Here is a 15,978-nt window from a genome sequence, read left to right on the forward strand (position 1 = left end):
TACAAGATGCAGAACATGCGGAGCACGTAGCAAACGTGGAACGTGTGCAATCTGGGGACAAGACAGAACATGCAGAAGGGGCCAAGGATGTAGGAGGTGCAGATGTGAAATGTATAGAAGAAGTAGAGTTTGCATAAAGATGTAGAAAAGCACAAGAGGAACTTGTCTTGCAGAGCATGCAGAACATGCAGCAGATGTTAAATAGGGTGCATGCATGACAACATAGAAAACGTCAAAGATGCAAATAAGTTGAAATTGTTGAAGATGCAGAACATTCAGAAGATGTAACAATGTAGAGGACGCAGAAAATGTAGGACACGTAGACGATGCCAATGAGAAACCACAAAGAAAATGTCAAAGATTTGAAAGAAGTGGAATTTACGGGATGTTTTAGATGCAGAAGATGAACATTCGGAAGCTAAAGATGCCAAGAAGGCAAACGGTGTAGAAAGTGTAGATATAAAACGTATAGAAGAGGTAGAGGAGAAAGAACATATAGAAAATGTCAAAGGTGTAGAAGGTGCTGAAGATGCAGACTTGTACATGCAGATGTAGAAGACATAAAAATGTTAAAAAAAAAAAAAAAAAAAAAAATCTACAATTTAAGGGACAGAAGACTCCGACAAGACAAATCTGTAGAAAATTTCAAAGATGCAGATGTAAAACATGCAGAACATGAACAAGAAGCAGTAGATGCAGAAGACAATGCTGAAGATGTATACATGCACACAATGTACAATTTATGCATTATTGCTATATCAAATTGAAGTTCAGTTCAAGTTGCTTAATGTTCTTTTTACATTATTACCTTGTTTTAACATCAAAAGCTTCAGTATTTCTGGACTTTGCGTTGTATTATAATGCACATGTCTGAACCTCATCGACTGTAAGTTGACTGAAGGTGTGTTGGGTATCAGAGATCATTGCTTATCAGGGCATCTACATCATGTCAGGGCAGCTTCAGCAACCATGTCTCATTGTTTCCAGGCACAAAGAACCTGAAAAAAAATCCTCCTGCTTTGACTTCTTCCAGTAATAAATGTGTTCAGGGCTACTGTTGCTGTTGTTATGCTTCTGCTCCTTCATTCTTCAGCTTTCTCTGTCCTAAGATTGAAGCCCTTCCAGACACTCTTGGTCAGATCCTTGATGAAGTAACACAAGCAATCAGTTCGTCCTATTATTACATTTGGCAAGACATCATGGGATCTTCATTTGGAAGAACAGCAATGTTAGATATGAGGAAAAACAATGATGGTAAACCAGCATTATCCACAATTTCCTGAGTAAGCACTGCAGTACATGGACAGCTTTTCAGATTCAATCTGTCATGCTCTTAACCATAAAACCTCAGCGTTCTGTTTGTTTGCTTGTTTGTCTTTTTCTCTTTTCTTATAATGTGGGTAAAAAGGCATTATTTTAACATATTCCTCCCCGACACAGATCACACACAGGAACTCCTCCAAAGGACAATACTGACGTAAAATGAAATTCCGCAGGTTTTTAAAATCCGCTGAGGCTCCGGCTACATTTTTCAAGGGGCTCCAGCTGTATTTCGCAGGATTTCGGTGGAATCGCGCAAGTGGCCTGCTTGTGTTTCACACAAAACTGTAGCACATCACTAACGACAAGGCTGCAAAGCTCATGAACGGAGGGAAAAAAAGGACTAAGACTTGCCCATTTATGTTTTGCAGCAACATCACTGCAGTACAACCATTGTCTATGGATGTCCAGGACATGACAAGGGCTTGCTGGAGGCCAACAGTCAGATCTTCCCAGCACTAGTCTTATATGTTTATAGGTGGTTGTGAGTAATTAGCAGCTGTGTTGATGATTTGGACTGCGATTAAACATTGCTGCCAAATGAGATGATGACTTCATGGTGATACAGGGCAACAGGAATGCCATCCTGCCCTGGGTGATCTGTTATTGCTGCTGTTCAGGACAGTAAAGAGACAAGAATCGTCATTGTTGTGAAGAACAGAGTATGAAAAGCATATCTGAATCCCCTCCAAGACACACACTTACACATATGCGCACACACACTCACTCACTCACTCACTCATTCCAGGTTGTTTGCATAAAAGATTTGGTCTTATGTTCCCGTCTAGTCCTCTTCCCCATTGTCTAAAGACACCTCTTTCAGAATGGTCTTTTATTTACATAACCTTTTAATGCCAATGAGCAGGAACAGAAACTTCAAAAAGGCAATAAACAACAGACTGTTGTGTGATATTTGGTATCTGACGTGCATGTCATGGCTATCGGCTTAAAATTGAGCCAACAATCTCAAAATTCTCAGTTTATCTTTCAGGAGTAGTGAGAAATGTCTTTTCATCAAAGAAGCATCAGGTTTAGACTGGAATATAGCGTCTTCCGGAGTGGACCGCGTTGTCATAGAAACTAATCCCAACGTTTCGTTTCCTATGTTGGAAACATCGTCAGGGTTCTGCATCGTAAACCGTTAGACGTTGTCTTCACGGATCGTTGATTGAGGAGTTTGGGTATTTATAGTTCGGGTATTTTCCTCAATCAACTTACTAGACTACATCAACGATCCGTGAAGACAACGTCTAACGGTTTACGATGCAGAACCCTGACGATGTTTCCAACATAGGAAACGAAACGTTGGGATTAGTTTCTATGACAACGCGGTCCACTCCGGAAGACGCTATATTCCAGTCTAATGACATCGGCCGCGGAAGCCTACGTGACTTGATAAGCATCAGGTTTGCAAGAAATATCACACCAGTAATTCCCCTACTCTTCTACCACAACCCTATCTCCAGTCATGTGAGCTGTTCAGGAAAATTCACATTACTTAATATTGATCATGCATAAAAAAGAAAAACACAGAAGTGTTCTAGAGCCACAGAAGGTTCAAACATTTTCTCGCCAACTATGCAAACTTCCTGTCTTATCTTTGAAACACTGAGAAATTATAATTAAAAACCAAGTACAGAATATCGGAGCTGTTCTGGATACCTTTGAATCCAGGCTTAAGACCCACATGTCCAAAATTGCTCATACATTTTATAACATGGTTATGCATAACACATTTGCACTCTCCTTTTTCTGTTTCTCTCATCCTTTACCTTACTATTGTTTTCTATTAATTAATTTTCTAGTTTCATTTTCATGTTTTTTTCTCATGTTCTTCATTTTTCTGTATTTGTTATGGTTGTTATGATATCTTTTATTTTCAGTCTTAACCTTTCGGATAAGAGTCAATAAATGGACTCTGCTGATGTCTTAAAGCGGCAGTTTTTTTTAAATATTGTTTTTGTTTTGTTTTGTTTTTCTGTTGTTCTTCAATTGTAATTTTTAAAATGCTAATATTATAAATGTCTAACATAATTTCAGAGTCTGCTTTTAAATGCACTGTGAAAGTGTAAGATTATTATTGTTTTCATTATTAGAACACCACAATGAGGCAATTATGTTTAATTTATGGTAAACATTTGTAATGCTCATAACCCCTCTTTATTTAGCTTTTTTTAAAGTGTATTTTTTCTAATGATATTGCCTTTCTAGGGAATCTGTTTTCTCACTTCAAGTTTCGAACTGATGCACAAAACTTTCCTTTGCCAAGTTTTTTTTTTTTTTTTTTAATAGCAGTTCAGGAGTTTCTTTTTTGCTCGAGGGCTCTGTGATAAAAAGCCATGAGATTTCAGAGAGGTGTCCATGTGAACACATGGCTATGAGATAATCGAGCTTGTCTTGTGTAATGGTCAGGGTCACGAAGGCTTTCATTTTAATCTGAAATATATGTTCCTTGTAAGTGCTCATTATTAAAAAATTTTGGAGTACAAATGACATTTTCTTGTAAGTGGGAACTGTCATAATTATGTGCATTCATCATTCCACGGAAGCCTGCGTAATATAACAAATTCATCTGCATACAAAAGAGTTTGATATATTCGAAATCTCTTACCATGTACATGATTAGGTGCAGGCTGTGGTGTGGTGGTGAAAAGGACGGGCTCATGAGTTGAATACTGCCAGGTAACGTCTTCATGTCACCACCCCTGCAGAACCCTTGACCAAGATACTTTGAAACATCCAAATATTTTTTCTTTCAGATCAGCCTATTTTCAAAGAGATATAGTAATGATATAAGAAAGGGTTATATAGTATAATCAGTAAAGGGCCTAGAAAATGCATGTAAGATAAGAAATTATGTAGTTGGAAAGAAATTAAACAATATCCTATGTGGCATATGGGAGTATTTCCATCCACCTATGCCACCCATTTTCAGGTTGTCTTCAATTTTCTGAATATATCTCCGTTCATTAGAGGGAACAAGACATTCCACTGCCAAACCTCAGGTCTGCTGGCTTTTGCCTGGTGTCTGTGTGAAGAAACCAAAAGAGGAAAATCTGCAAATGGAACAAAAACACAGTGAAAGATCCCAGAACATGGCAAAGCAGGCCTGTAAATGTGGACAATGGTTGTACTGGGCTTCCACAGCTGTGTTGAACAAAGTGGAATAGTGGTAGCAAATGTAGACTTCTCTTTCTCTCACTGGCGTGCTGTTTAAGTTTTTCATTTGTTGCGTTTGACCGATTTCCCTCAGTGCTTTGGACAGAATGAGAATCGCCTGTGTTTAAGAGGAGAGATTCATTCGGAGGGATAGCAGTGGTCGGTATCGGGAGCTGCTTCAACTAAAAAGGCATTTCTGTCAATGCTGAATGAATAACACTGGCAGTGGGGGGTTAAGAAGAGACAAAGCAGCAGCTGAAAACCTAGCTGAACATCTCGATATTTTTCTATTTTAAAATACATATTTAGAATGATGTTCGGATAAAGAATACAATTAATAACATGACGTGGGGTTTAATTTTAGTGTGCAATTAAATGTCTGAAGACAAACTGTGAAGGTACTTTCCAGACTTGGTTATCACTTTTTTTTTTTTTTTAAATTAAAGAAGCTCCAGTTTGTAATTTTGATGTTTCGATAAGTATTTCTATTGACTCACGGTGCGTCTACGAGTTTGGCACTCCATCGGAATCACTACACGTGTGTCACACTGCAGTTTCCAAAGCACCGTTTCAGGTGGAGAGGCTCTGTCTGCACACTCGACACTGGGTGTGTTTCGTCTGCAGTTGATGCAATGTGTGACTTTGCTTGTGGTTATAGGGGCATTAAATCCACTGTGTTGTAAGTGAGGGTGTTGTCTTTCAGAGGCAGTGCTCTCTTCTGTTTAATTTATGCAGTTGTTCTCCTTTAGGACAGGGAAGTACAATACATACATTCACACTTTAATGCACATCTTGTTATACTGCATAAAGGTGGTCCCCGGCTTATGATGGGGTTACGTTCTGTGAAACCCACTGGAAGTCGAAAACATCGTAAGTTGAAAATGCAACATAATCATTATTACTTGTCACACACTGGCTTACAATTGTTACTTAAACTAGAATGCTCAGAAGGGGTAGGCAACCACTGGCCCGTGGACCCCCAGAGGTTTTTTTCTCCCTCAACTTTCACACACACACACACACTTTCAGAACCGCCTGTCCCATACAGGGTCGCGGGGAACCGGAGCCTACCCGGTAACACAGGGTGTAAGGGACACACCCAGGACGGGACGTCAGTCCGTCACAAGGCACCCTAAGCGGGACTCGAACCCCAGACCCACCAGAAAGCAGGAGCGTGGTCCAACCCACTACACCACTGCACCACCCCACCACCCCACCCCTCAACTTTCAGTTGGGAGATTTTGTTCCTTTCCCCAGTGGCCAGTAGGTATACTTATAGCTCTATAATAAATTCTTCATTATGGTAGCCATTAGTTGACCGTCTTCTTTGTTTGTATCTGTTTTTCTTGCCTTATGTCTGTGTTAAAGTGCTCTGTGTCACTGCGTGAGAGGAGTGCTCTATAAAAATAAACTGAACTGAATTGAATTGAATTGAACCGATGAGGGGTGAGGTGGCGCAGTGGATTGGCCCACAGTGCTGCTCTCCGGTGGGTCTGGGGTTCGAGTCCTGCTTGGGGTGCCTTGCGACAGACTGGCATCCTGTCCTGGGTGTGTACCCTCCCCCTCCAGCCTTACGCCCTGTGTTGCCAGGCAGGCTCTGGTTCCCTGTGATCCCATATGGGACAAGTGGTTCTGACTGTGTGTGTGTGTGTGTTTGTGTGTGACTTGAACTGAATACACACCTCTGTGTGACAGACTGGGAGATGTGGATCGCTGCTGCCCAGCATCGCAAGAGAGTATTGCACCGCATATCACTTGCCTGGGGGGGAAAAAATTCAAAATACAGTTTCTACTGAACATGTATCGCTATTGTAAAGTTGAAAAATCATAAGTCGACCCATTGTAAGTCAAGGAGCATCTGTGTTCACTTTGGCCACAAGCATGCCAGTGATGCATGCTGGTCACTGGGACATACTATGCCTCTTTTTTATAAACTGCTTTGAGATTCCAAATTTGTATCAAAGGTACTGTATACTAAGTTACTGCTTCGCAGAAAAGCATTTGATATCTGAAAAAAAGGTAAACTGTTATTATTACCTTGGGGGGTGCAGGGGGTTGGACCGGGTCCTGCTCTCCAGTGGGTCTGGGGTTCGAGTCCCGCTTGGGGTGCCTTGCGACGGACTGGCGTCCCGTCCTGGGTGTGTCCCCTCCCCCACCACCCTTACGCCCTGTGTTGCCGGGTAGGCTCTGGTTCCCTGTGACCCCGTATGGGACAAGCGGTTCAGAAAATGTGTGTGTGTGTGTGTTATTATTATTACTACTCGATGTTACAATCATTCTAACATGTCTCTGAAGTCACTAATGTGAGATATTACATTACACTGTTTGTTATTATGAACTGCAGCCAGGAACCTTTTCCACATGATTAACTGTGCAAATGACATCTGTTTCAAGAACAGCAAAATTGACGCGCGTGTGTTTCGAATGTCTGGAGAAATAACTGATAACAGTGAAAAGTAAACAACTGGGAGACACGGTTCTTTAAGGGAGAAAATGTAGAATATAGAAAGAGCCCAAAAAGAGTAAAGCCAAACACACACTGTCAACGGGCAAATATTTTTGTACTTCAGGTTAGTGAAACGGTTATGTTTCGATAAATAAATGACACAGGCAGCGGCTTAATCGCTGTCCTTGAGGCAACAGTGTTGTTTCTTGAATCCAGAGACAAAACTGAATAAAGAAACTGACTAATGCTGCTACATAGTTCATCACATACTTCATCACTTAAGTATGAACCATATGTAATCCCTCCAATCTGGGCAATATTGAGTCATCTCAAATTAAACAGGTCTTTTTCTTTCTGCAGGGAAATAACTGTATTTCCTAAGCCTGTGTTCACATCCAGTTTGAAAAAAGAGAGGTGAATCAGAGCAGACAGAGCTTTCAAGGAGCAAAGCAGAAATGAAAAGAGAGAGGCTTCTTAGCAGAGATGTGGTTTAGGGTCGGCACTCATTGCCAACAAGTCATGTTCATTTCCTTCAGAGCTATAAAACGGCGTAACATTTGTATCTCGAGGTCCATTTTAGATGCAGAAATTTTTTTTCCCTATTAAAGCTGAAAATAAATAATAATAAAGCTGCATATTTTGGCTCCCAAGCTTGCAAAACAAAATGAATCTTCTAGTGCTGTTGCTTCCAAAATTGGTTTCTCCTGTATTTTTTTTCCCTGTTCTTCACCCAAGGCTGTCTTCATCAGAAACACTATAATAAAGAGGTCAAGTGACCGCTGTTTCCTTGGCGTTCCTTGCCAGAAACGTAGTTGTTTGCCAGAACACGGTTGTTCGATGCGCCAGAAGCATAATTGTTTAAATATGTAGAAACGTAAAATCATCTTGTTTGCTTTGAAGCATCAGCGCAGTTGAGTCGATCCTGGAAGCATGCCTTGATACATTTTAGGGGAAACACAAGGACGTAATGGTTTTTTTTGAAGAACTGTGCAGTGTTACACTACTTATACTACTCACGATGGCACTTTTCTTATTGCTGTTGTTGATGTTGGTCATTGCTTAGCAGGTAGTTTTATGCAAAGTAATATACACTGGCTTTGCGTTTTACTCTCACTCTTAGCGCATTCACAGGTGAGTAGAAAATGTAGCAGAAGTAAAACAGCTGAAGAATCTTTAAAGGGTTCAACAATTCAATTCAATTCAATTCATTTTTACAGAGCGCTCTTCTCATGCAGCATAAGGCAAGCATAAGGCAAGAAAAACAGATACAAATAAGGAAGACAGTCGACTAATGGCTACCATAATGAAGAACTTATTATAGAGCTATAAGTATACCTACTGGCCACTGGGGAAAGGAACAAAGACTTCTAACTGAAAGTTGAGGGAGAAAAAACCTCTGGGGCTCCATGGGCCAGTGGTTGCCCACCCCTCCTGGGCATTCTAGAAAGTAACACTTTGTAAGACAGTGTTTAACAAGTAATTATAATGTTGGTAAATGGCATCTTGGATCCCCGACTCGACATGGAACATCTCGATCGTCACGGCAGATGGACATCATCCTCTGTCAGCACGGGATTCGTCTGTCAGCACTGGCCGGCCTCCTCAGGTCTTATGTAGCGAGGTAGTGCTCAACAAGAAGAAAGAACAGAGTTAATAATGTGTTGCTTGAGTGAATTTATTATGCATTTTTATGAAGGCAGTAAAAAACAACCAAGGCAAGGGGAATTACATTTCGAGATGGAATGCCTGAGTGAACATGTAAGTCTTTAGTTGAGATTTGAAGACAGAAACAGACAGGGCATTTCTGACAGTAACTGCTAGAGGATTCCACAGTTTAGGTGCTCTATAACTAAAGGCGCGACCTCCTACTGAGGTCTTATTGATCACAGGTACTTTAAGGTAACCAGTCAAATATCTCACAAAGGTAAGCCGGAGCAATACACGTACTGCTTTATAGGTCAAAAGTAGGATATTGTAGTCAACTCTAAATGTGACCTGGAGCCAACAATAGGAGCTCACAGTTCACCATGGTGATATCTGAATGAGCAGCTAATTAAGCAAAAAGCACAATAAATCATACAAAGGGATTTTCAAAAGGGATGAGTAACCTGTTGTATAAATCAGAGGTGCGAGATGCATTTTTCTCAGGGTACAGTGGTTTTGTACCGTACTACGGATTTGACTGTAATAGGCAAGTCCGCAAGCAGAAGCTACGGCTAGAGGTTAGAGATTCATGTAAATTCAAGCTATCTGGGATGGCTTTAAAATTTATTTTATGTTTTAGCTTGAACTTTTGGATTGTCATTTTGATTCCAGTATCATTTTGATTACAATTTAATTCCTAACGCAAAGAAACTCAGAAACACAACTAGTGATTGCGAATGATCCACAGTTACATTTGTTGATATTAAGACGCTTGCCTCCCTCTGCATGTGAGGAAAAATGTGTAATTCCAGCAGAGGAGATCTACAGGACTCACAGCTTGCATCTATCCCTAATGGCAAGTTTGCATGTATGGGTGAGGGCAAAAACAGCAGATCGCTTTGCTAGATCTCCACAGCTGCATGTGCTTCATCTCCACCCAGCATGTCAAAGAGCTGTCGGGCTGCCATGTATTAGACGCACCAGGAAGAGCTCAATTTGATGACAAACAAGAATCATCAGCTTGACGCTGTCATGACTCACTCATATAAAACACTTAGCTTTCCAGTGGTAAAAAGGAATATGGATACAATTATAAAGCATTTTGTTTTCGAGAATTCCATAAGCAGGTTCTCAGAGGTATGAGGTTACAGCCGTATCTGAGCCGGGTGAAGGGCAACTGAAGGCATTAAGTACATGGAAATTAATCTTTTATTAGCTTAATTTTGGACATTTTTGGAAATTAGCAAGTTAGATTCTGAATTTCTCTGTGTGATGGAGCAATTGCCCCACATGTATAAACGGTCATGTTTATAAGATCATGCAAAACTAAAAAAAAATATTAGCGTGTACGGAAAATGAATAACACCGCAATGCTATCATGTTAAAAAATATGTGCATTGTAATTGTGAATGTTTACATGCAAACATGCTGTTTTACTGGAAGAACAAACACATGCCTTACCTTGGGTAAGGTGAAAGCCAATGGCTAGTATGGCAAAAGAGGAATTGTGGGAGTTGGAGTTTTTTTAAGTACTGTCAGGAAGAGCCCATTTGAAAAAAAAAGATGATTCCAGCAGACACATTGCTCTGTGTAATTTGAATTAACTGAAGAAAATGAGAAGTACTGCATTTGTAAGATGTTATAATGCTGAAGTGATATTCTGTTGTATTTTAAGTGAAATATGGATACTTTTCATCTTAACTGGTGAATGGAATGGCTGAGGGCAGAGCCTATTGCATATATTGCATATATTTGCTTCTTTACAGAAGTAGAGAACAAAGTAAGGAAAGAGGAGGAGAACTGCTAAGATTGTTGGTGGTCTCTAGAAAAACTCTTATTCTTGTAAATGGGGATTGTTGGGACGTGTGCACCTGTATACAGAGCACTGGGATGTTTGATGAAGAAAAATACTGGGGATTGTGGGATCTGTGGGTCCAGACCAACATCATCTTCACCTCATTGCTTGACCACACAGGTCACATTTTGGCACACAGAAAGAATGGCTGCTAATCTGTGATGGAACAAATTATTTTCTTTATACTGTAAATGTTGTGTAATTGTAGTTACAGTCAAATGTCTATATATTATCTCTTTATCTCTCTCTCTTCCTATTTATCTATATAATGTATACCCAAAAAAAAAGCTGTGACACTATGGAAAATGCTAATAAAATCAAAAAGGAGTGATTTGTAAATTTACTTGGACTTGTACTCAGACTATTCAAACAGTACAAAGACAAAGTATTTCATGTTCTGCCAAATGATTTACATTGTTTTCTGAGGATATACGTTTATTATGAAACTGATGCCTGCAACACGTTCCAAAAAAGTTGGGACAGTCGAGTGTTTACCGCTGTGTAACTTCACCATGTCTTTTAAAAACACTTATTAAGTGTGTGGGCAAGGAACACGCAAGCTGGTTAAGTTTAACAAGTGGAGTTTTCCGCCGTTCATCCATTATTCAGGTGTTGAGCTGGGTAATTGTACAGCCACAGCTGACATGGTTAGGAGGAAGTAAATTTGCATTCGGTTCACGTAATAATTAAGAAGAAGACAACTAAAGTTTACAGGAATTCCGGAATGGGGTCATTGTTTTAATGTGGTTTTGCAGAAACAGTGATACTTGCCCTAAAAACGTCTGTACGTGTCTGAATCATACACATGCAAAATTAGTCACTCGGAGTTGGTCATTAAACAATCAATCATGTTCAGTTTATGAATCATAAAGTGGCAAGCAACAAGTCACAGGAAATGATAAACATTTATGTTGGCATGCAACTGTCTTGTGATCCAGCCAGTAAACATGTTTTGTTCAGGCAGCTGCGGAAAGGTGTCGTACCCAGGTGGTGCTGAAGGTGGATTTCCTTCTTTCCAGTACAGCAGTCCTTAACCACCACAACGCCTGTTAGTTCATCTGTAAAGCTTGTGTTCAGGGTGCAGGGATAGGCTCCGGACCACAGCGACCCCAAAACAGACAAGCGGTTAATGGCATTGACTGAGTGAGTCTTGTGAACTGCCTGATAACTTGAATTTGTTGTCAATTTTTTAAGGGTTTTTTTTTTGATCTGCTGGAGTGTGTATATACGTATACTGCATACACACACACATTGTCCGAAACCGCTTGTCTCAAGCGGGGTCGGGGCAAACCGGAGCCTAACCCAGCAACACAGGGCGCAGGGCTGGAGGAGGAAGGGACACACCCAGGACGGGACGCCAGTCCGTCATAGGGCACCCCAAGCGGGACTTGAACCTCAGACCCAGCAGAGAGCAGGACCTGGTCAAACACACTGTGCCACTGCACCCCCCCTGTATATTGTACACTTAAATTTTATTTTATTTATTTATTTTATACTTTATTCTGTATATTGTATACATATATATATATATATATATATATATATATACACACACACTCCAAGGGAGATATATATATATATATATATATATATATATATATGCACACACACATTATATATATATATATATATATATATATATATGCACACACACACACACACACTACACACACTGTGTATGTCTGGAAAATTTGTTCAAGTCTGGAGAATGTTAATAGACATTTATTTACAATCCTTGTGTGAAGTAGGATTCTATAAAAAAATTGAACTTTACAGAAAATTGGTGAGCTCTATAATGGTTTGAAGGGTTTAATTCTGTTAAGATTTTACGGCCTGTTTCTGCCTTTCCATAGTGCTACAGATGCTCATTGTCTCCATCAACAGCGAAATGCATTGCGCATGTGACATACAGCATAACTGTTGCTTAGGTGTGAAAATGGAAAGCTTTACAACTCTGATATGGAATCTCCACACCTGCTCTGCACCTGCTGTCTGTGTGCACAGTCAGTCTGCATTGTTCTCAACTTCCTCATGTTGACAACAGTCGCTGAAATCCAAGTCACATATGTTTGACGCATTGCCACGTAACAGATCGTTACTGCTTTGTCTTCATGAAAGACAAAATTGTTCCAAGTAATTCAACAGAAGAAAAAGCTGACCAACATTTCCAGATCTCTATATATACACATTTCTAACTGTTTCATGATATATGCAAGGCTAGGTCAAAAAGTATCCAAAATAATATTTTAAGTTTTCCATGCATGTTATTGAGGACATTTTTTGACTTACTTTCCCTCATATATGTATATGGCTTTATTTCTTTTAAAAACAGCATCAAGTGGAATCACAAAGCCTCTTAAATGTCAACTCATTTATCATGGAAATGTGCTTATGGAACATGCCAAAGAAATGCAATTTTTTAATTTAGTTGAAATAATTTAAATTTAACACATAAAATACCATAGAATAACCCAACTTATATTTATAAATTAACTCAATCGTTACATACAGCAATAAAAGACTATGGTATGTTCTGCTTGTTTTTGTGACTCTGACCAGAATAAGATCATTTTCTTTAAAACTTAAGTCTTGACAGAACCGCATTTTAATTCAAATAAATTCTGGAATATCCAGTCATCTTTTTGGAACTTCTTAGGCAATTAAATCTTGACCTGCCCATAAATCTTGTTATATTTTATTCTATTATGTATTTGCATTTTCTTGACATACTAGTTCTGTTTCTGTCTTGCTGCCACCAAGTTTTGTTCTGTTTTATGTCATGCCACAAGTATGAATTAGAACATGCAAAGGGAACTGAAAGAATTGGGTTTTGTCGAATAGTAAAAGGCTTTCGTAAATTTAATGGCTGTCAGATCAGTCAAAAAGGCCAGATGTCTGTGAGGAGTCTGTCTGATTCAGTAAAACATCCTGAACGACAAGCCACTATTTCCTTCACTGAGAACTGTTTGCAGGAGTTGGAAACGTAACAGGAGTCAAGGACATAATGGGACTCGGGCGATATAAGAGCAGTCACTGACATAACAGGAGTCTAGGATGTGAAAGGAGTCAGCTGCATAGCAGGAGTCAACAAAGACCAGTTTCAGGGACAAAACAAGGGTTAGGGAGGCAAAAGAAGTCAAAGACAAGGGACAGGAGGTTGGTCTACCTCCTCCTGATATCTCAAGAGATGCACAATGCACATCACTAGCAAAACACTCCCTAAAAAATAAAAGCTCATTGCTTTTCGGTTACCTAACCACTATTACCTCTGGCCAACAAAAGCAACTCCGCCTGAGATCTCAAAGGCCATTCCATCGGTGCGTGGTGTAGCTGCTTGACAGCAGCGATGATATGTCAACCAAGGCCTGGGTGGAAGGTGAGTGGCAAAAGCAATGGAAAAAGACTGGCAACTCACGGCTACGCAGATTTATCCCAGTGCAATCCTCCGAACCGCCTGGAAGCCAGCTATACCGACACTGCCGGGAGCACCTAAAGCGATTACGCACCGGGCACGGCCGATTCAGGGCACATGTACGAAATGGATGCCCGTGCGGAGAGCAGCAACAAACTGCAAAACATTTGCCGGATCGCTGCCCCACGTACACGCCCGCACCAGTGGATTTGAAGAACATCGACGATACAGATGTTAAACTTTGGCTACATGAAGCCAATTTTACAGCTTAAAGCTTGCCCTATGTTGCTAAAGATCTGTTTTTGATCATACGATAAATAAATAAATAAATAAATAAATAAACAAACAAACAAACAGGAGGTTTTAGAAGTAAGGGGAAAAAACAAAAATTTATTTTAGTGCTTTAGTTAAAGGTTGGGGGGGGGCGTGGTGACACAGTGGGTTGGACCTCATCCTACTCTTCGGTGGGTCTGGGGTTCGAGTCCCACTTGGGGTGCCTTGTGATGGACTGGCATCCTGTCCTGGGTGTGTTCCCTCCCCCTCCAGCCTTACACCCTGTGTTGCTGGGTTAGGCTCCAGCTCCCCGCGATCCCGTATGGGACAAGCGGCTCCGGTGATGCAGTTAAAGGTTGTAAAAGTTAGGTAGCAGGTTGTTTAAGTTCTGCATGTTATGGGGCAACCACCCACCCCTTTCCAGCTGCACCACTGGTTGTCCCAGCTGTATCCGAGTGCACCCACACAAGGGGAAGAGCCCAGCAACCACAGAAGTGTCTTAAGCTCCAGCTTGTTGGGGCAGCCTTGCGTCTGCCGGGAAGCAATCCTGTGGTCGGGTAAGTCTGAGCGCTTGACTCAGAATAGGGGATCCCAGACTGGCCCCTGCAAGTAAGAGGGAGGCTCTTGGGAGCATCATCCTGTCTCAGCGCAAACACAGAAGAACACTAGTCCCACACATGTGAGCATCCATGGCCTCTCACATGCGCTGCTCCAAAGAGCCCTCTCATACGTTCGTCCTTGAATCAGTCAGGATGGGGACAGCAAATATTTGCAATAAGTCAAGAAAATTAAAGAAAATCCTTCTGAATAGGTAAATTAGCTGACTGAATATATCAAAGTGACCAGTTAATGTTTTTAAAAAGGAAAGAGGAAAACTGGGGTGGTTCTCAACGTGTCTGAGTGGTTGCCGCCTTCCGCCCGTACTGAACAGAAGAGAGTTTGTGGGCCCCAGTGTCAAGCATGGCCCGGTCACTCCAGTCACACTCCGGTCCTCGGAAAGGGGCTCCTCCCTGCAAATGATCTGAACGTGCAGACTACTAGCGGGGCTCTTGAGCAATCCCGCTATACTTTCAGAGATTTTGAAGTGAAGTTCTCGCCTTGGGTCCTGAGACCAGACATACGGGGGAGACTGGTTCTAGTGCTTCCAGCTGGCTCGTGCGGCCAATGCAGAAACCTCCCTCCCAAATCTGGCTGGGTCGAGGGGGCACCCCCATCTGCCAAGAACTGTCCCAAGCCATTGAGAAAGAGACATTTCATCAAGTGAAAGACTGCCACGCCTTTGTTTTTGCAGTCTTTTTAATGTTACTCCTTGGTATTAAATCCGTGGTCTCGCTTTGCGGTTACACACTGTTCCAATTTCACTTTTCTTGCAATCGTGTTAAGTACAGCCAAATGCAATGTCTAAAGTTGGAGGACTGCAACAGTGGAACAGACATTGCTGGAGAGGCATTTTCGAGAAATATAAAATGCTACAATACATACAGAAGTACCAGTCAAACAATATATTATGTCAACCTTGCCCATCATAAGGTTATGGTTACTGTATAAATCATGCAGACAAGGTCGAGGGCCAGTTACTATTGAAATGAAGCTACAACGGACAAGACGTGTGATCTAAGTGACTCTGAACATGGCATGCAGGTTGATGCTAGACATGGTGGTGCTGGCATCTCAGAAACATCTGAACTCCTGAGTTTTTCTCACACTACAGTGCATAAAGTTAATAAGAATGGTGCAATAAACAAAAAAACATCCACTCAGCAGCACTTCTGTTGAGAGAATAGAGGACAATGGCAAGATTTGTTAAAGCTAACAGGAAGGCCACAAGTTCAAAAATAAGAGATCAGTCCACCAGCGGTTTGCAGAAAG

Source organism: Scleropages formosus, chromosome 23 (genome assembly GCF_900964775.1).
Source record: "Scleropages formosus chromosome 23, fSclFor1.1, whole genome shotgun sequence".
NCBI classification, from domain to species: domain Eukaryota; kingdom Metazoa; phylum Chordata; class Actinopteri; order Osteoglossiformes; family Osteoglossidae; genus Scleropages; species Scleropages formosus.